The 21098-nt window shown below is 40.6% G+C and overlaps 1 long non-coding RNA gene across 4 annotated transcripts; it reads left to right on the top strand.

Moving 5' to 3' along the window:
* The first annotated feature begins 23 nt into the window (after positions 1 to 23).
* LOC110350354 (uncharacterized) lies at positions 24 to 16786 on the top strand. 4 transcript variants are annotated; one of them, XR_015442917.1, is made up of 3 exons: positions 24 to 762; positions 1468 to 1587; positions 4230 to 16786. It is a non-coding gene; the product is annotated as an uncharacterized LOC110350354 (long non-coding RNA). The 4 variants fall into 4 exon arrangements; XR_015442918.1 differs by having other exon boundaries at positions 1468 to 2204; XR_002396879.2 differs by having other exon boundaries at positions 24 to 1587; positions 4230 to 4376; positions 6784 to 16786.
* The last annotated feature ends 4312 nt before the right edge of the window (positions 16787 to 21098 follow it).

Genomic DNA, 21098 nt, shown 5'->3' with positions numbered 1-21098 from the left:
AGGGAACGCCCGCTTCCCCAGGACGGGGCGCCGCGCCCGCACCTCCCGCCGGCCCTGGCCGGCCCGAGGTGGGGCTCACGCGGGTCTGTCACCCTGCAGGCCCCAAGTGGCAGGGTTCGGTGGGAACCAGAGTAAAATGGAATAAAGTACAGATGAAAGAAAGAAAGAGAGCTGTGGGTGGAGGGAGGCAGAGGGGAAGCAGCGCGTGGAGGAGTCCGGGAGCCGGGGGGCTTAGGAAGGGGATTCAGCCCGGCCCTCAGGCCCTGCGAATCAGGAAGGAAGCGGGAGGTAAATCAAACACCTCTCCACCTGCCATCCGCTTTCAAAGAGCAGCTGCTGGGAGATGCTTTCACCTCCCAGGAGAGAGCACAGTTTTCCTGCTCCGGGGATGACGTTGCTTAAATAAAACGCCTCCAGCCCCCCGCTTTGCTGCTACCCCTGGGAAAGCCGTGCCCAGCTCCTCGGAGCATAACAGCCTTGGAAAGACACTTTATAAGAAACAGTATACAGGCCTGCAATGTAGCTCGAGACTTGAAAAAGGAACACATCGCCACTACCTGGTCTCTTCAGCTCGAAAGGAACCAGAGACGGCCTGCTGAAGGACCACGCTAGCCTCTGCAGTACCCCAGTCGGTGGTCACCCGGAATCCTTCAGCAACGCTCTCTGCAGCGTGCAACAGCTATGATGCGCTTCCAGCAATTCGGCTTTCTTCACGGTGAATGAGACTGATTTGTGGTCACAGCTGTAGCAGACTCCGGACAGGTAATCTGCATGTTGGCCTGGAACATCTTACACCCTTCACGCTGCTGGGCTTCAGGGGTCACCTGGTCCAGGGATGTCGCCATCTGGCTGCAACAACCACCGTGGACATGTAAAGAAGATAGACATCCTTGGGCCGCACTCCACCCATCCAGTGGTGGCTCCTGGTAGACAGCAGTTTGGTGTCCTAGGAAATATAAGCTGGCTTTTCCGAAACCTAGGCAGGGAGCAGCTAGTACCATAGCTAAAGGAGCAAAGAGTGCTGGCGGGTGGGGGTGGGGGGTTCCCAGCATGATTGGACTACGGGGCAGAATGCGCATAAGCTGGCAGTGCTGAGCGGGGCCTGACTCTTCTTGGAGAGAAAGGTGTCACTTCCAGATGAGGATGACATGTCAAGAAGTTGCTGCTAACCTAAAGTCCTCCACAGGACCTTTTGTTGTGAGCTGCAGAAACCAAACTTGAATGAGTTTTGGTTAGGAGAGGACTTTATTGGAAAATGCTCTTTCCCAAGGATCTAATTTGGAGTGTGCTGAAAAGGTGTTCATGGGCTTGCTCTGGCCTAATGGGTAGAGATGAGAAGTGATGCATGGGGATCGCTAACAGGTGTGGTTGGAATGGAAAGGAAGCACAGTTGTGCCCTGGAGCTGGGAAGAAAGCATGCCCAGGAGACAAAATAATATGGATCCACTTGTCTGTCATTCGTTACAGATGCTCCAAGAGAATGGGTTAAAACAATTGTAAGTTGAACGTGAAGCCCTGCGACAATCATCATGTCATGTTAGGTTTCCCGGCTTCCAGGATGTCTCACACGGAACCTGCCATGCTGGGGTAGGTGTGGTCATCCGTGCAGGCCTCGCTCTTCCTGGCTTGTCCCTGCCCTCACTCAGTAACCAGGGACCCGTTTCCAGGTCAGCCTCCTTCTCCTGCTCAGCTGCCCCTGGAGGACCTGAGCATGCCATACTCGCCGGGACACTGCCAGCACCCACTTCAGAGAAAGGCAAGCGGTCAGATGTTCCTGCACCTTCCGAGGTGCTGCTGCTTCGCTTTGAGTTTTGCTGCTTGACCCTCACTGCCCTGCATAAGATGATGCTAGAAAGGACAGGTGGCTCCTTGTCCTCAGTGGCCGCAGAGCTAAATCAGTCCTCTTAGCCACATCCATCTGCTCCTGCCCTGCAACTTCTCTCCGTCTTCCCGGCCCCACAAGGCTGAAGGATAGAATGTGGGCTGGAGATCTTTTCTTGCTTGAAATGAACCGTGGGCAGTGGAGTCTCGGGGGCACCTTGTTAGATTGCTGGACTCTGAGTCCAGCTGACAGGGGAACTCTGTGGGCTTACGATCTGGATCTGCAGCACCGTGGTGGAGTTTTCATTTCCCCTTCCTCTCTCTTCCTTTTCCCTCTTCTCCGACATGACACCAGGGATGCATTTCTGCCTTTCCTCTCTCAGGTAGACCATTGATTTATGTCTTTGTTGCTTCTCAGTCAATACTCCTACCCCAAACACATTTGGGCAACCTCCCACATTCTGTAAAGGTAAAATGTTAACTTTTCATTGCTGTTGCGTTATCTTTCTCGTTATTCTAAAACATTTTAGAAAACAGTGGAGTTTACTTCTATAGCAGACAATCGAAATCCAAAGCATCGGCTCCCCCATATTTAATAATGGGAAAAAGTACGAGCAGTGACTGGTGTTCTCATCTTCAGAACAGCATCCTCCTCTCCTTCCCCCAGCGATTACACTCCCTGCAGGCTGGTAGATGTTCATTGTGTCTTCAGCCGGCCATTGTTTGGCCAAGCCACATGGACTTAGCCCTCATGGTGTGCCTTGTAAATCAACCTCAAAGCTCCTTTATAATTTTGTTGCTGTTTCCTGAACTTTCTTCATATGTCCCTTTTCTTGGTCCCCAGCCAGTTGGTAGAACGCAAAGTAATTCCCATTAGAAGTGAGGCTCGCCAGCTGTATGTGGTATCCAGTTACATGGTTAATTTCAATCACAACCTCTTGCTTTTCCGACAGCTCCTTTGACTTCTTGCTTTACCAGAAACAACAAAGGGCAGAGAAGAAGTGGTGATGAGAGGTGAAACATTACACATAATATTTAGTGCTATCTCTTTTGGAAATATTTTTCCATTGCTCATATTTTAAAATTTAAAAAAATTAGTGAATTTCTTAAAGAAAATTTCCAAAGAGATTAAGTAAAAAGCAAGCTAGAAAATTAGCCAGAAATAAGTGAGTTTTTCTCACTAGCTAAGGACATTCTTACAAGGAAAGCAGCTCTTTGGTAATCAGATGATTGTTTAAAAGTTTTCTGCCCTGGAGAGGCGTCTGTAAAGCTTAGATGCAGCCCACGTTCCCAGCTCTCAGGCACCGGCCCTGTCCTTCCGTATGGTCAGCTGCAGTCCACTTACCCGAGGGATTAGGATTCTGTGACCTGGACTAGTGTGGGAGGGAGAGGCAGGTGCTGCTCCCATGACCACAGCTCTTTAGGAAGTGATGATGGGGGGACACGGACTGCATGTCAGGCCAGCTCATTGCTGTCTGGAGCTCTCCATACTGGATGGTGATAGTCTCAGCTCATAAATGCTGCTGGTCCAGCACACAGACAGAAAAGGAAACAGGGTCACGTGAATATAGACAAGGTCCTGATTAACTTCAAATTAGTGCTCCCAGAGAAAAAAGAAAAAAGGCTACATTCATTTTTGAGAGAGCTCCTCTTCCCAAATTTGTATCTTGGAGCCTAAAAATACTTATACAGTCTCTCCCATCCAGCTTGAGAGTTTTCAGCAGCAAAAACCTTAGACTTTAGAGAGGCTTTACAACAGAGCTTTGTTGTAGTCGACAATGTGAATGTTCACAATGTGCAGTTAATTTATGGATACTACTTGATACTTTGTGGCATTAATCAAAGATGAATAAGATGTTTTGTGTCTTCAAGGATTTAAAAGCCTAGTAGGAAAATGAAGAAAAAATAACTACTATGTAAGGCAAAATGGGATAATTCCTCTAAATAAACACAAGCAAAGCAGCACGGGAGAATAAAGAAGGGTGAAATTAATTTGTTTGTTGTGAGAACATGAGTGTGCTGGAGGCTGGGGAGGAAGTGTTGGGAAAGACTATAAGTCCATGTTCATTGTTTGTCTTTTCACTAAACCACATTGCCTTGGAGACTAAATGACATTGAGTTGGATCAAGTATGGATAGGATTTTGAAACTTGGAAGCATGAGTGGATCAGAGATAGTTTGCAAAGATAGAAAACTCAGGACTTGTTTAGGAATGATAAATAGTTTAATTTATTTGGAAAGAAGGAAGGTTATGGTGATAAGGTTGGAAAATAGCCTGGGGCTTCCAAGTGTTGGATGATTCTAAATGACTAGTAGTGGAGTCTGATGGTTTTTAAACAATATGTTTCTATCTATCTATCTATCTATCTATCTATCTATCTATCTATCTATCTGGAATTGCATGATCAGGACACTTCTTCAGGAATTCCTACTGGCCTACAGGAGAAAGTGACTGGAGGGAAACACTGCAGCTAACAAGTTTCTGCAGCAGTTCAGGAGAGAAAATGAGGACTCATAGAAGCACATTGCAATGAGAATGGAAGGAGAAGGTTGGAGGTAAGAGATGATTTATCCTCTGTGGCTGAACACAAAAAGCCATACCACAAAAAGCCTTAGTTATCTCAGGTTTTGACCTTAGATAACTAAATTAATTACAGTAGCATTTTCGTGCAAACCAAATGGCTTCTGTGGTAAAACATCTTTGCCGGGCTGCCTGGATTTGAGTCCTTGGATTGTAGCCTTAGATTGTTGCCTTAGTGCTGTGCCTCGGTGTCTTCCTCTTCATGAAAGATGGGTGTGATAAGAGTTGTGCCTTTCAGGGTTGTTGTTAGGTTTAATAAGATCATGCATAAAAAGGCCCACTGCCCTTCTCAATCAGTTTCCATGAGAAAATTAAGACCCAAGGCCCGGAGGCATTCATTGGGATGAATTAACTTTGTTGTATCTTGAATAGTACTTACATATAATGACCATTATAGAGAAAGAAAGGATATCACAGGAAATGGAAGTTAGGATGGGCTTATTGTAAGATCTGTTTGGGCTTGGATTAGGTGATTTTGAAGGCATTTCATGAAGTTTAGATCTGTTCTGGATTAAAAGTTGACAGAGGGCAAAAACAATTCTATGGTTTGTTATCTTAGTTATCTTTATGGCAAGGCAGGACGAATGAATCCTAGATGGAATCCATTTTGGAGAAGAGGCATGTTATAGTTTAGATCTAAGGTGTCCCCCAAACTCTTATGTGCTCAGATATGAGGTTTCTCAATGGTAACTGTATCACTGGGGAGCTATACTCATCAGTGCATTAATTCACTGAGGAGTTCAGAGCTGAATGTAGTATTCAGAGGCAGGGTCAGGTCAGAAGAGGTGGATCACTGGGGGCATGACCTGGAAGGCTGCATCTCCCTCCCTGGCTCCTCCTTTCTCACTTGCATCATGATAGAAGCAGAGTACCCTTCCTCCACCAGATGCTTCTACCATGCCCTTCCTGCCTTGGAGCCAGTTGATTATGGATTGAATTCTCTAAAAATAAATGAGCCAAAATAAACTTCTCTTCCTTTAAGTTGAGTGTGTTGGGTAATTTGTCCCAGTGATGATGAAAGATACTCAAACAGATTTTCGTACCTGGAGTGACGGGTTGTAAGTCTACCTGATCATATGGTGTAGAAACTTTTGGAACTGGTTTGTGGAAGGAGTTTGGAAATGCTTGGAGATATGGGCTAGAGAAGCCCTAGAATGCTATAAGCTGAGCTTGATGGAAGGTTCTGGTTGGAGCTCAGAAGACCAGAATGCCAGTAGAAATTAAGATAGTAAAGGCCAGGCTCAGGAGCTTTCAGTTGGAACAAGAGCTCTATTGGCATTTTGACTAGATATCATATATGTTACATTCTGGCAGAAAACTTGTCTATATTTTGTCCATGTCCTGGAACAGTGAAAGACTGAGATTAAGGGTGGCAGACTAATATTGCAGAGGAAATTCTAAGGCAGCCCAATATTCAGGTGGCATGGGTACTTCTGGCTACTTTCAGCCACGTTTACAATGAGAATAAGGAGCATAAAGCTGATTGGAAAACTTCAGAATTTTGCCAAAAGTAAAGCACCTGCAAAATTGGTGCTTTGGAGAGTGGGGTTGTTAAAAAAGACTAACATTAAAAAGAAGCCAAGTGCTTTGCACCAGGACAATAGAAAAGATGTCTTCAGAGCATCTCAGCATCAACAAAACCTCACCTTTTGAAGGTTCAAAGGTACAAAAATAAAAGACTTTGGTTTGAGAAGAGAGTCCCAGGGAACTTATTTCATTCAGGATCAACAAGGGAATTATTTTCCAGAAGTCAGCCATCCAGGCACTCAGAGACTTCTGCAGCCATGTTGCAAGGGGGCCAGGATACTGCTTGAGTTAATGGCAGACTTTGGTGTTATCCATGTGGTGCTGGCTTTTCAGGCATGTAGAATGCAAGAGTTATGAAGTCATGGAGACTTTCATCTAGGTTTCACAAGATGGTATGGGAGGCCAGGCTGTGTACCCCTAAGAGGGCAGTGCATGAAGCTGTGAGAGTGAAACCACCTCAGAAGGGCGTATCTCTCTCCCTGGCTCCTCCCTTCTCACTCTGCTTCTTGGTCAACATGACATGGAGACACAAGTTGGCAATGCCAAGAGTGTAGAACATTTGTTAAGGAAACTCATAGACAGTGAGCAGAACCAACCCAAGAGAGAGACCATGAGGGGTGCAGCTGGCAATGCTGTAGAGGGAAGACTGTCCAAGCACCTTGGAGTTCACAGCTCACCACAACTTGCTCCAGGTCATGGACATGGAGTATAGGATCTAATGTCTGCCCTGTGGGGTTTTGGTCTTTCTTTGCACCCATTACTTTCTATTCTCCTATTTCTCCCTTTTGGAATGGGCATGTGTTCCCTGTGCCATTGTATGTTGGATGTGTTTAACTTTCTTTTTGATTTTTACAGGGACTCACAGCTGAGAGTTTGCCTTGAATCTCAGAGAAGACTTTAGACTTGGAATTTTCAGCAATGGTGAATCTGTTAAAATTTTGACTCATAGAGATGGGCTAAATGCATTGTGCATAAAGAGATGCACATGAGTCTTTTGGGGGCCAATGGCAGAATGTTATGGTTTAGATCTAGAATTCTCCCTCAAAAGGCTCATAAGTTCAGAGGTGAGGCTTTTGAAAGTGATTGGATCATGGGTTTATCAGTTAGGGTTCTCTAGAGGGACTGATTTAATATAGTAATATAGATTATAATGAAGGATTTACAGGGTAGGCTTACAGTGACCACCTACGGAATCAGGGTGGGAGAATATGAAATGGCTATCTGCATGCTGGAGCTGGAAGATCCAGTCAAAGGTCAAAAGCCTGGAGTTCACTGCAGAGTCAGGTGCAGGTCTGTGACCAAGAGCTGAAGCATCTGCTTTGGAAGGCTGGAGTCTGTGCCAGAGGCTAGAGGGACCTGGAGATGAATGTCCAAAGAGGAGGCAAAGAGCAGAACTCCTTCATAGAAGAAAACAGATGATTCCCTTCTTTCCCTTCTTATTCCATCCAGGCCACAAGCTTATCAGTTGATGTCACCCACATCCGGGATGGGTCTTCCTTCCTCAGTTTGCAGCCTGCATGTCAATAATCCACAGACACACTGGAGCTTTACTAATCTGCTGGGCTGTTCTTAGGTCAAGTTGACAAATCACAGTTAACAATCACAACAGGGATACTTACTCACCTGCACACTGATCCACCGAGGACTTCAGAGCTGAGTGTGCTGTTAGGCAGTAGAGTCTGGACAGAGCAGGAGGGAGGGTCACTAGGGGCAGACTCGTAAGGGACCCGGGCTCCTCCCTTCACTCTCTGCTTCCGGGCCACCATGATAGGACACAAGAAGCTCTCTTCCTTCAGGCTCCTTGACCAGACTGTTTTTTCAATGCGTGGACTAAGATCTCTGTAAGTGTGAGCCCAAATAACCCCCTCCTCCTTTAAGCTTTGGGTGTTGTATACTGTGTCTTACTGGGAATGTGACAAAGACAAGGGAATAGTGTCTACTGTTAGCTGGGATGGGAGAAGTTTGTCATTTTTGCTGCTGCCTAGTGCTTTCGTTTTTATCTCCAGCCACTCTGTTATAGAGTGGTCTTATCAGCGAGAGCCCTTATCTGATGCTGCTATTCTGTAGAGTCACAAAGGAGAGACTCAGCACCTAGCTGGTGGCCACAGTTATCTGTGGTCAGGGCTCTCTTCTTTCTTACTACTTTAAAAAATTTTTTTATTTTTATGAGTTTCTGTTTGCAGTACTAATGATCCCATTCATCATGGAGAATTGGTACATGTGCATAATACATCTTAATTTTTTTTTACATCCCCTTCTCTTCCCTCCCCTTGCAGAATTGAAAATGATGTTTTCTTCCTGCTTAATTGGGTACTTTCCACATCCATTCTTAAATGAAGCCTCATATTTTTATCCAAAACTTGGCAGTTATTTTTCTAATTATAAATGCAAAGCTCTTTCTTTTGGATTTGATTTTCTTACCCAAAATCTGACTTAGAGGAACAGGAGTTTGGGGCAGAAACAGAACTGTATACCATAGACTTGGTTAGAGTCTTTGATAATGGAGATCTGCCTTCCAGTTAAGAGAGAAAACACCCTTATTAGACAAGGGATGAGAGCTTTTCTTTGAGGAAAGATTTATTTACTTATTTCCATGGATACAGTTGTGTTTCTTCAAGTCTGAAGAAAACAATCTAGGAAAAGCTGCAAAATGCAGAGCGCCCATGATGAGACACGAGCTTGCAGAAATCTGATTTCCTTGCTGACCCATTTCTCCCTCCAGCGACAATTAGGGATCCTTTCACAATAAGACCAGAGGGTTCCAATGTCTTTTAAATTGAAGTTGTTTTCTTTAACCCCATTAGCCATACTGCAGGGAACGCTGATTCTTCTCCTGGGCCATTTCTTCTGCTGTGTAAATTTCTAATCATTTACACCCACACCCATACCCACACACTGCCCAGACTGAAAGCTCTTTGGAGTCTGCAGAAGTGAAGCAGACCAGATTTGTCTTCATCCCCATGATGCTGAGGGAGCAGAGGATGGCTGTTTCCCTTAGTAACACCCACTTGTCCCCATAGCACGGTCCCCAGGGCAGTACTTGTAGGCTGGCAGATTGCTGCATTTATGGAAGACACAGTCACTCTGAGATCCAATTGTGATTTTTTTTATGGTTTAAACATACTTTATTTGTATGTATAAAATGCTCTGTGTAGTTGACCCCAACATTGTTCACACTGACTTCAAGAGTTCTGTTTTCCATGTTCAAGTTGCTCAGTTGCTGCTGTTGGTTTGTTTTCTTTCAGGATCAAGGTGGGTGCTTTCATATAAAATCTTATTTTTTATTCCTTCTCTGGCATTTCTTTGCTGGATTCTTTCCTTTGCACAATTATACCTGCAATGGAACCAACATCCTAAAGTCACCATGATAAATCCTCCTACACCAACATCACACGATCTTCTAATTCTGCCTTCCTCTTCCCAGGTTTGCCTGGCTCCGGTGCAGCAGCCACGATCAGAAGTCCGCCATTCCTGGGAGAGAGGCAGAGGTGCTTGTGTGATCCGACAAATCCAGCCTGTTCTGAAGCAGCATTTGTAGACTGTGAAAAGAACACCATCCTGGTCAAGCCAAGGCCCTTTGTCACACTTGAAGCAGGGAATACCCTCTACCACCTTTTCCACACCTTGAGTTTCCCTTGAGCCATGGTGCAAACCCTCACATTTTTCACTCATCTTAGGGCGGACTGATTCCTGTAGGGATTCTTGGGGCCCTGAAGATAGGCAGAGGCTACCTTCTTCTCTGCAGCTGACTCTGGATTTCAGGCATGGGCGTAGGGAAGTAGATCAGCAGGTGGAGGGGGCCACCGAGTCACAGACGGTGGGCTTTTCCACCTTCTGCAAGTGACCCACACGCTGCTTTCAGGTGAAGCCTGAGTATTGCATTGCTTTCAGGAAGACCAAATCCCTGTCCCTGCAGCACCCCAAGCACACGGTGCCCTGTGTTTAGCAGGTGTTCCAAGGGGGCTGAGTACTCCAGGAAGCAATTGGTGAACAACCAGGCCTGAAGGCCTAATAGTGGGCACTGTTACTTTTCTGATCCTCTAATTTCTCCCAACTGTGGCAGTCTCTACACTCTATGTTAGCTTTTCCATCTTCTGAGGTGTTGTTTATATAATCAATCCCTACCTCAGGGAAATGTGTTAAGCCTGGTTTCTCTGGTGATTCTTTTGCAAGGCTGCCTTTTTCAGAACATGCATGGCTGGCTTCAGTTATCACTGGATCCTGTTGTTGTTTGGGTTGTTTTCTTTTTCTTTTTTCCCATTAAGTTTACTGGTACATTTTAGGTATAAAATACAGTTACATTCATCATCTGGATCTTGTACCTTTACATGAGTATCTTGGTTCTTATTTTTTCCCCTTTCCCCTGCCCTCCCTTCACCCCCTCCACCCTTCCCTATTTGCGAAGACTTTGTTTCTATTTTTTTTCCTTTTCTCATATTTTTTCTTTTCCCTTCTTTCCTTTCCCCTACCCCTCCCACTTCCCCTACTCCTTTAGACCTTTTTTCTTATTACACAATATCAATTATACATTATAATTTAAAGTTATAATATCAAGATTTAGAGGACATTACCACAGATTTTACAGAATTTAAAAGGGTATAGAAAGCATATTTCAAAAATCTTTTTTGAAATAAATTTGACAACTTCTATGAAGTACCTTGGAAGACAAATTAATGAAACTAACTCTGGAGGAAATATAAAATTTGAATAGCACCTATTAAAGAAAGTATATTCCTAGCTTGAAAACCTACCTATATGACAACAGGCTCATATTCATTTTAACTGTTGAATTATATCAAACATTTAAAGCAGAAAAAAGAAGGAACACTTCTCCCCTCATTTTAGGAAATCGACATTGTGCTAATACTAAAACTGGAAAACGATAATAGAAAAGTATGAGCATAGATAAAAATTTATTTAACAAAACAAGCTATTAGAAGTCAGATCTGGCAGTATGTAGTAGTGGTTTTATTATAGGGATGGCAGTGTTGGTTCAGCATTGGAAGATCCACCCCCATAAGTCATCATTTTAACAGAGGAAAGGAAAAAGCCATATTATCCTATCAGTAGTTGCAGGAAAAGTGTTGGACTAAATTCTACAGCTGTTCATGGTAAAAGCTATCAGGAGACTAGAAGTAGAATAGAAACTTCTCAACAAATAAAAGATATGTACTCCATACTTTCAGCAAAAATGTCTTATATGAATGGAAAAGATACAATGCTTTCTCCCTAAGGTGGGGAACAAGGGCAGATATGCCTACTTTTCATCTGTCCATTAAACTTTGAAACATAGGCCCAAACCAAAACAGTCTGGCAATAAAAAGAAACAAATAGCATAGGATTGGCAAGGTAGAAATAAAATCATTATGTGTAGATGAAATGATCATTTACAGAGAACATACTAAGAAATCTCTACGAGCCCCTAGAAGTTATATTTGTTTTATTTTTTATTTTTTGGTACGGGGGTTTGAACTTGGGACCTTGCGCTTTTGAGGCAGGCAGTGGAACCACTTAGCTAAATCCCTGGCCCTAGAACTTGTATTTGAATTTAGCAGGATGAGAAAACATAAGGTATATATAAAAATTCAGGTCTATATATACTTGCTAGAAATGAAGAATTGTATATTGAAATTTAAAAGTTATATAGGAGTACAAAGAATCTGGAAAAGAAAAAAGAAAAAAATACAGTATTGGAAGACATTTATTACCTAATTTCAAGACTTCCTCTGAAGGTACAGTAATCAAGGCAATGTTGGCATAAGGAAAGACATATAGATCAGTGGAATAAAACAGAATCCTGAAATAGAACCACTCATATATGGTCCACTGATTTTTGAAAGATTATTTAACATTAACATTTTATAGAACTCAACTCAACTCAACAGCAGAGGAAAAGATAATGTTTTCAACAAATGGTACTAGAACACCTGGTATCTGTATGTAAAAAATTAACCTCAACCCTTTGTTTCTATACATAAAAATAACTTGAAAGGATCTATGAACCTAAATATGAAAGCCTAAAAGTATAAAACTTTAAGAAGAAATTATAAGGGAAAATGTTCATGAATTTAGGGTAAGCAAAAATTTCCTAGAATACAAAAAACATGATGTATAAAAGAAAAAAATTGATAAATGAGATTCCATCAAAATGTAGAACTTTAAAAGACATTGTTAAGAAAATGAAAAGTAGTCCTTAACCAGAACATATTTATAATACATATAACCTATGACCAGAATACGTAAAGAACCCTTACAGCTCATTAATAGACAACTCAATTAAAAAGTAGATACAAAAAGATGATAAATAGCCAGTACAGCACAAGGAAAGATGTGCAACACTAGAATCAGAAAAATACTAATCAGTACAATAAAAAGATCAAATTATTAGGAAGATTAAGTTAAAAGTTTTAAAAGAACAAATGTCAGCTTAGGTGTGAACCAGTTAGAACTAATACTGGTAATGTGGATGTAAAATGATGATACCATTTTGGAAAACAATATAGAAATTTCTTGTATTACTGTTAAGAACCAATAGTTCTATTCTTAAATTTTTACTTAAGAGAAATGAAAACACATGTTCACAATAGATTTGTACATACAGGTTGACTGTCCCTTATCTGAAATTCTTGGGACCAGAAGTGTTTCAGACTTTGGTTTGAAATCCACTTGATCTGCAAAGAGGAAAGCTACTCCTGCTTTTTTTTGGTTCCTGTCTCACGGAGTGTTGTTTTCCACCCTTTAACTTTCAGGCTATGAATTTCTTTTTGAATTAAGTGTGTTTCTTGTATGCAGCATATTGTTGGATCTTGCTTCTTGATCCATTCTGCCAGTCTATTTCTTTTCACTGGTGAATTGAGACCATTAACATTGATGGTTATAACTGATGCATATTGACTTATCATTGTCATGACTTTTTATTTTTGTTGGGTTCTCCCCCTTTGTGTTTAATTTCTTGTTGTGCCTGATGGATTCATTCTGCTGGGCTTCCTCAGGTTGTGATCCTCATTGTCTTTTCCTAGGATATTTTCTAAACTTTTTGGAGTGGTGGTTTGGTATTCATGAAGTTCCTAAGGTGCTTTTTGTCATGAAAATATCTTCTCTATCAATTTTGAAAGATAGTTTTGCAGGGTACATCAATCTGGGCTTGAGGCTGTTTTCCTTTAGGTCTTGCAATACATCACTCCAACCTCTTCTTGCCTTGAGGTGTCAGGAGCATAATTTTAGGGAAAAATCATTTGGTTAGCTTAGTTCTCCTGCCTACAGCCCAGCTATGGAATTCTGAGACATAATTCCATTTTGGCCTCTGGTCACAACTGAGACCTCAATGATCCGGTGATGCTGTGATTCTCCAGGACAAGAAACATCCTGGGAGCTGAAAACATCCTGGGAGAACAAACATCTACTCAGTTCCTCATTGTTTTTGGACTGTTATATCTTGTTTACCCAGGATGTACTGAACTCTCTGCAAATCATTTGTTACATTTGTTTCTCCCAATGTACTGAATAAAAGGTGCAGTAAGTTGGGGGCTTTCATCTTTGCTGCACAGAGCAGCACTGATCAGGCCCAAAGCTCACCTTCTTCTCCATCTCATTTTTCTACCTTTCCTGTAATTCGCCTTGTGCTGCCATGGCTCGCAGGAGACTAGGACTTACTGCAGAGGTTCTAGTAACGTCCCCTTTCCCTGTTCCCTACATTGAGGGTTTGCATTGAGAAGTCTGCTGTGACACTGATGGGCTTTCCTTTGTATGTGATTTGTTTCTTTTCTCTCACTGCTTGTAGAATTTTGTTCTTCTGTTGGGTTTCTGGAATTTTAACTATTATATGCCTATGTGTAAATTTTTTTTGATTAAGGCTAGTTGGAGTCCTATATGCCTCCCTTATCTGTATATCAAGTTCTTTTCCCCTGCTTGGGAAGTTTTCTGCCATCACTTCTGTAAACAGTTTTTTTTATGTCATCCGCACTCTCTCCTGTTTCTTCATTGACTTACGTTATTCTTCTTTGTCTTGTCTAGCAGCTGCTGGATTGATTTCTCATGGTCCCTTACAATTTTGGAGCAATTTTTCTTTTCCCAGTCACTAATTACAATCTTACCTTCTATATCTGAAATTCTGTCCTCACATTGGCTCATTCTGTTGCATAAACTTTCAATGGAGTCTTTAATTTTCTGGAAATCTGTTTCCATCTGTTTTATGGATTCCATTTGTTTCCTATGTTGGGATTCCATCATGTTCCTCAGCTCCTCTATTTTTTTTTTTAATCTGTGTCCACTCTAGATTTATTAATCATGTCTTGCACTATGGGCACAATCTCTGCTGTTATCTGAGAAATTATTTCTGATTTCACTTTTTCCAGATCCTCTTTTGTTGCCAGTTCAGGGAGTCCAGGTGGTTAAGTATCAGATTGTTCCATCTTGTTTCCCTTTGGTGTTCCCTTAGGTGATCTGGAAGTCTGGTTTTTAGACTTGTTTATGTGTCTTCTTATTCCAAAGATGCAGCCTGCTGTGCCTGTGTTGAGGCAACTTTTTGCTCACCCAGTGGTCTTCAGTTCTCAGCAAGCCACTGAGCTGCCTTTTCTCTGCTGCCCACCAGTAAACTAATTCCTAGGTTCAGAGTGGTGGCCTTCTGCATCCCTAAGCTGACCTGTTGTCTGGGTGGGCATCTGGCTGGGGCCTGTGCACACTTGGGATGGTATCTAGCTGTGCCTCTGGCTAAGGCCCCTATGTACCTGTTGTCTGGGAGGGCCTTTGGGTGGGGGCTGTGCACCCTAGTTCCTGTTGTGTGAGCAAGCTTCTGGATAGGGTCTTGAGTACTTACTGATGGTATTGGGGTGAACCTCTGGCTGTTGCTTGCGTGCCTGTGCAGCTCTTTCCCAGGCAGGCCCTTGGCTTGGGCCAGCGTGCCCCAGCTTCTGGGGTTGGGGCAGAGCCCTGGCTGGGATCTGCTTGCAGCTGCACTACTCTGGCCCACACTGTTGCTCCCCCAACTAAGGTGGTCTCATGTGCCTTTATTGCAGAGATTTTCTTCACTTTTCTGGTGGGCTTTAATTTCTTCTACTTTATCTTCTCAAGCTCAGAACAATGTCCTTTATGACCCCTGCAACTCTGCGGTGTGGATCCTGGTTCTGCACAGCCAAGGGGAGGGAGATGGTGTGCTGATGCCCACACAGCTCACCTCCTCAGTGCTCTGGGGTGGTGGTCTGTTTGGGTTGTTTTCACCAAGTATGAATGCCAGAGGAGGAGTCCACAGCTTGCACTGTACAATGGCCTGAGTTTACTCCAAATGCTTCCACTAGAAGCCAGGTCCTGTGTGGGGTGGGGCATGGATGCCAGGGGCCAATGTGAGGATCCTCAGGGCCATCACTACTCTGTCATCTCAGGCTAAGGGATCCACAGGGACATAGTCACAATGGGATTCTTATGGAAGAATTTTGAACTGTAAGTGTATTTTTTAAAATTAGATGTAGGAATAGTCAGCTTGTTTATTTCTTCTTCAGTGAGCTTTAGTAGTATGTATCTTTTAATGAATGTATCCATTTCCTCTAAGTTCTTGAATTTATGTATGTAGAACTTTCTTATTTCTTATTATCCTTTTAATGTCTCTAGGATGTGTAGAGGTACCTATCCTTTGATTTCTAATATAGGTATTGATTCTTCTGTATATATTGATCATTCTGGTTTGATGTTTACCAATGTTATGGATGTTTTTGAAGATCTAATTTGTAAATTCATTGATTTTTTTCTATTTTTTTTGTTTTCAATTTCTTTCATTTCTGTTCTTATCTTTATTATTCTTTCCATATTCTTGCCTTGGGGTTCTTTTGCCCTTCAACTTTTAGGTTTTTAAAATATCTTTTTAAATTTGAGAACTTTATTGTTTTCTAACATATTATTTAATGCTATATTTTTTCCTCTAAGCACTGGTTTAGCTGAATTACACACATTTTGATAGGTTCACTCAATGTAAACTATTCTCTTGTGACTCTGCTTTGACCCATTGGTTATTTAGACGTGTGTTGATTAATTTGGAAACATTTGGGGATTTCCATGATGACTTTCTGTTGTTTTGAGTTTAATTCTGTAAGGTCAAAGGATGTACTTTGTAGAGTTTTAATTCTTTCATAATGAATGAGATTTGTTTTATGGATATGAATAGAATCTGTCTTACAGACTTTTGTGTGCACATAAAAAATAAGTGTTTACTCATTTTCAAAATGGAAATAATTATTAAACTGCCTCAAGGGATTTTTTAAAAAAGGATAAATGATGTAATACTTATAAGCATTTAGGAAAGTCTGGCATATGGGTAATTCTAAAAAAATAAAAATAAAAACCACTTTTATTGTTATGGTTGTTTCCTTCTCCACCCAAGAACACCATATTCTTAACTTCTTTTTAATAGTCCCTTTGTAATAAGTGAATATTTCCCTTCTGTAGTTACCACTTTTTGATTGCTAAATTTGTTCCTAAGTATATTTTGTGGCCACTGTTGTGAAAATATTTTCTAAAGCATCATTTATCATGTATTTGACATATGAATATTTTACTGAAGTTTAACATTAGTTTAATTTCGCATACGTTTAATTATCTTGGAATATTAGACAGGTAGTAACACATTGCAAGTACTGATAATTTTTATGTGACATTTCTTAGTCATATTATTTCTTTTTCTTTCTGGTTTTATTGTGTTGCTCTAAGGTTACAAAACTGCTCTAAACTTTACTTATTTGAAAAGTAGAAAATGTTTATGTCTTCTCTCTGAATTTTGTGGCAACTCATCTAGTGTTTCACCAAAAAGGGTCTTATTTACCATGGGTCCAAAGAAGTTTCAAAATCAGTGATGTGTGTTCCATTTAACTGAGTGGACTTTTGGCATTCTATTATGTAGATTTGTAGAGATTATTCATATTTTGAAAACAATTCACATTGTATCTTATTTTAATAAATTTCTTGGTATTAAATCATCTTTTCATTTTTAGAGAAGATGATTTGGTTATAGTACATATTGCTAAATTGATTTATTAGTTTTTATTTTGGATCTGTGTCTCCATGTTCATAAGTAAAATGGGCTTATGACTATCTTCTTTTAAAGTCTTTGTGGGCGTTGATGTTAACTTAATGAAAATGAGCTTGCAAGTGCTCCTCTTTCACTTGTGTTCGGCAGTTTTATTTTGCACAGCGATCATTTGTTTCTCCAGTTTGAGAGCAGTCACTGTGATTATTGTTACTCTTTCACAGAACTTGAATGTTTATTTTCTATGGTTATACTGTTGTATACATATTTGAAAACTTAATTTTCTGTGGTTACTATATATTTACACATATACATTTGTAACACTATTATATTATTAAACTGCATATCAATAGTTTTTCACATTCTAAATTTATCAATGACAAAGAAATCATAGTAATATTTTTCATGAAATTCATTTCTTTTCATTCTTTGTGACACATTTTCAAGATATTAAATGTATACCATACTTGACTAATATCTTCATAATGAATTATAATTTTACATAAAATATTTCCTTTATATCTTTAAATAATTTCCCTTTAGATTCTATTTTATCTGGCACAAATATTTCAAATCCCATGTTACTTTTGTATTTTTTTCTCAGGTCTTTGATCATTCATTGATTTTTTTTTAACTTCCTATTTCGTTTTGCTTTTGGTGTGTTTTTCTATTTCAAATAGCGCACAACAGCATTATATTTTATTTTTGATCCACTCATAATAATTGTCTTAATAGGTGATATTTATTGTCTTAGCTGCTTTTTTCATTGCTGAGACAAAATACACAACACTCAAAGTTAAAGGAGAAGAGGTTTATTTCAGCTCACAGTTTGTAGAGGTTCCAGTCCATAATTGGCTGGCTCCAAGGCAGGGTGACATGGCAGAGGGGCATCACAGAGCAGAAGGCAGGTGACAGCAACAATAAGCAACAAGCAACAAGACCTGACCACAGCTCTTTCTGTCCCTTGTATCTTACCCAGGCTACTCACTCTTGGGGTGGTAGCACTCACACCCTTAATCCCAGCATTGAACCATAAATCAATCCCAGCATCACATCCTTGATCCCAGCATCACACACCCTAGATCCAGCCACCTATGAAAAGCCCCACCTATGACCACATGAAGCTTTTGCGTGGGGGAGACAATATTGTAGAAACAATAAAATGAATGAAATACTTAGAAGACAACTTTTCAGAGATGAATTAATTACAAACAGAGAAGATGTTACAAAATACAAAGCACAGAGACTAACAGTTTGATATGCATGTCGGCAGAATAGAAAAAATATTTTTATCTTGTAAAGAAATAGCCTCCTTTTGGTGTTCCTATGTGTGTATGTGTGTACAGCATATCTTGAATCTGTATTTCACTCATTTTTATTAAACAAACACATAATTTGATTTCCTGCCACACACAAGATAGTAAATACAATGATGACATTGTCACTAACCTACTAATCCTACAGTTTCCTTAGGGGAAGCAGATCTTAAAAATAATTGAATGAAAACTATTATAATTATAAATTTCACTTAAGGCAAAATGTGAGTGATGAGTAGAATTTAGTCAGTGAGTGTGTGGTGAAGTATGTCAAGCAGAGCAAACAGAATGAATGATGACCCCAAGCATGACAGATTTGGTGAGTTCAAGGGTAGCTAATGGGCATGAGCAATGGGAAGACTATTGTAAAATAAGGCTGCCCACATGGTTAGAAGCTAGGTAAGTGGGTCTGTGTCGTCTGAATTAAGGCTTTTGGTTTTTAATAAAGGGAAGTATTGAAAGCTTTTGTATAGCAGAAATAAATGATCTCTAAGTAATGCACCTTGAGAATTGCCTGGATGGAGCACAGGAAATGTATGAAGAGTGGTTAGAAGGCGCTTGTAGTTGTCTAGCTGCAATAAGGCGATAACTTCAACCAGAATCTGGCAATGGAGATGAAATGAAGAAAAACAATTTCAAAAACAATTACAAACTATTTTATATTGATGATTTTGATTGGAAGTGGCAGAAACCAACCAAAATTAGCAGAAAAGATCTAGTTGTAATATTTTAGAGATGCCTCCAAGGAAATGAAGGCATCTGTCAAACTTAGAAAGTGCTTGGAATAAAAAACCTGGGAAGTCTTAGGAAACTCATGCAGAACTTTCCTTTGATAGAAGAAGGATCATCTCTTTGTCTAATTTTTCTCACCCTTCTTCTCTTGAGAAGCATACTGGTTTAATCTGTTACAGCTACATATGTTAGATAATGGCTGTAGCACATCTCCAAAGTTTCAATGTCTCTTCTATTTAAAAAAAAAGCATGTAAAACTGAATTCGTAAGGCTTTCATTTCAGTTCTAGTTTCTTAGGCATATTAACAAGGTTGGGCCAATTAGAGCATTTACAAGTGGGCTCAGGAGGAAGTTTAATGTAAATGTGATTCTGGAGAACCTATCCCACTGGGTGGGGCCAGGGTTAGGGTAAGGAATAAACATGAGGAAGTCACTGCTTCGTGCTTTTTGTTTTCTTCTGAAGAACTAGATGATGTAGACTGCTGAGAATAAGAACAGGAAGAGCAATCAAATATTCCTGAAGAATGGCAAAGGTTTCAAATGGGATTGCAAGAAGAGAGGAATGATAAGAGGCTTAGTTCTTGAGAGCTCAGCTGGGAGTAACAGTCTCGAATTTGTGATCCTACTGATCTACAAGCTGACAGAACTAAAGGGGTTTAAGTATTAGCTGCTGACAGTGATGGTTTAGGACATGTGAAGAGAAGAGATTTAGGAGCTGGGAGAAAGTACAAAGAACAGCATGTGCAGATGCACTGGGGCAGGAGGGCCTCTAGATTTGAGGCGCTCTGTTGCATGAAGCTAGATTTGTGTTCTATCTAGCAATTTTTTTTCAAAATTTCTGCACTCTTAATGACATTCTTCCATAGTTACAGGGAGTACATGTTTTATCCCATTTTTTATGCTGGAAAAAGGAATAATGTGAGTCTCAGTTTCCTTGCTGTCAAGGGTGTGTGTAATCATTACACCTGCTGCATAGGTACTTGTGATATTTCAATCAAGAAAAACATGCAGGTGGTCAGCTTCTGACTTTAAACAGTCAGTCAGTACTTATCACCTATTACAATTATTAATTTTCTGTTGTTTCCACCTGGGAGGATATCTATGTTTGTATTACTGTTTAGCGCAAAGCCTTTCAATTTTACTGGATATTTGCAATTTGCAGGATACCAGGCAACCTTTTCCTACCCAGTTGTACCCCGAGTTCTCCGCTGAGGAAACAGTCCTCCCCGGTTCTGAGTCCAGACGTTTTGCATGAGATGCCTCACTCTGTGACGGCGTTAGCAGACCTGCAGCTCATGTGAACAGCCATATTTCATCCTCCTGATTCCAGTGGGCCCAAGAACCCAATCAGAACCAGCAAAATGTGCCATAATTTGGGAGCATTAAAAAAAAAAGCCTTGTCTCTCCACTCTGGAAACCGTAAGGGGAGATGATGAGTTTTCCCCGCAGTAGGGTGAGGTTAAGCTCCAAGGGCTGCATCTTTGGAAGCTGCTGCTACCGCAGGGACAAGTGGAGGCTTCGCCAGGAGCCTGAGAGAGCACCAGACAGCAGACAGAGTAGGAAGACGCTTAGGAATTGAGTCCTGCGTAATATTTTTTGAGCTCCTCGATCAAACCTGTCTGAAACTAGTTATATTTCAGATCTTTTCCATCAAGTGCACTAACATAATTCATTTCTTGATTAAACTAGTAAAATTGGGATTTTGTTATTTGCAATATGTATTTCTAATTGAGTTCCAATTTTCACTGAGAATGTGATTTCCTCGCCTATGTTAAATATATATCGATCGAAAGAAACTCATTCTTTTTAGTAATGTCATGTAGAAATATAATTGTTAGAATAAGCAATGGCTATTTGCCATTAAGACTGCATATATTTATTTTTTCTAGTATAAACTAAATTCTAGAAAAACACAGTTTTTTGGAAAGTCAGTTTCTCTCTTTTTAATAATTACGCTGTGATTCTTGAAGGCTGTCACTGGATAAATTATATTTCCAAACAATATACAAATTAGTTTTTATTCAATGGTTTATTTTATTTTTAACATAAAAATACTTTAGAGAAATCTATTTTATTTACTATTATGAAGATAGTTCAGTGTTTTAATATTT

The sequence above is a fragment of the Heterocephalus glaber genome, unplaced genomic scaffold (genome assembly GCF_053883595.1).
Source record: "Heterocephalus glaber isolate CG9 unplaced genomic scaffold, H.glaber_assembly_v1.0 deba00001555, whole genome shotgun sequence".
NCBI classification, from domain to species: domain Eukaryota; kingdom Metazoa; phylum Chordata; class Mammalia; order Rodentia; family Bathyergidae; genus Heterocephalus; species Heterocephalus glaber.
The sequence above is the reverse complement of the archived record's forward strand: the minus strand, read 5'-3'. Positions and strand labels throughout refer to the sequence as shown.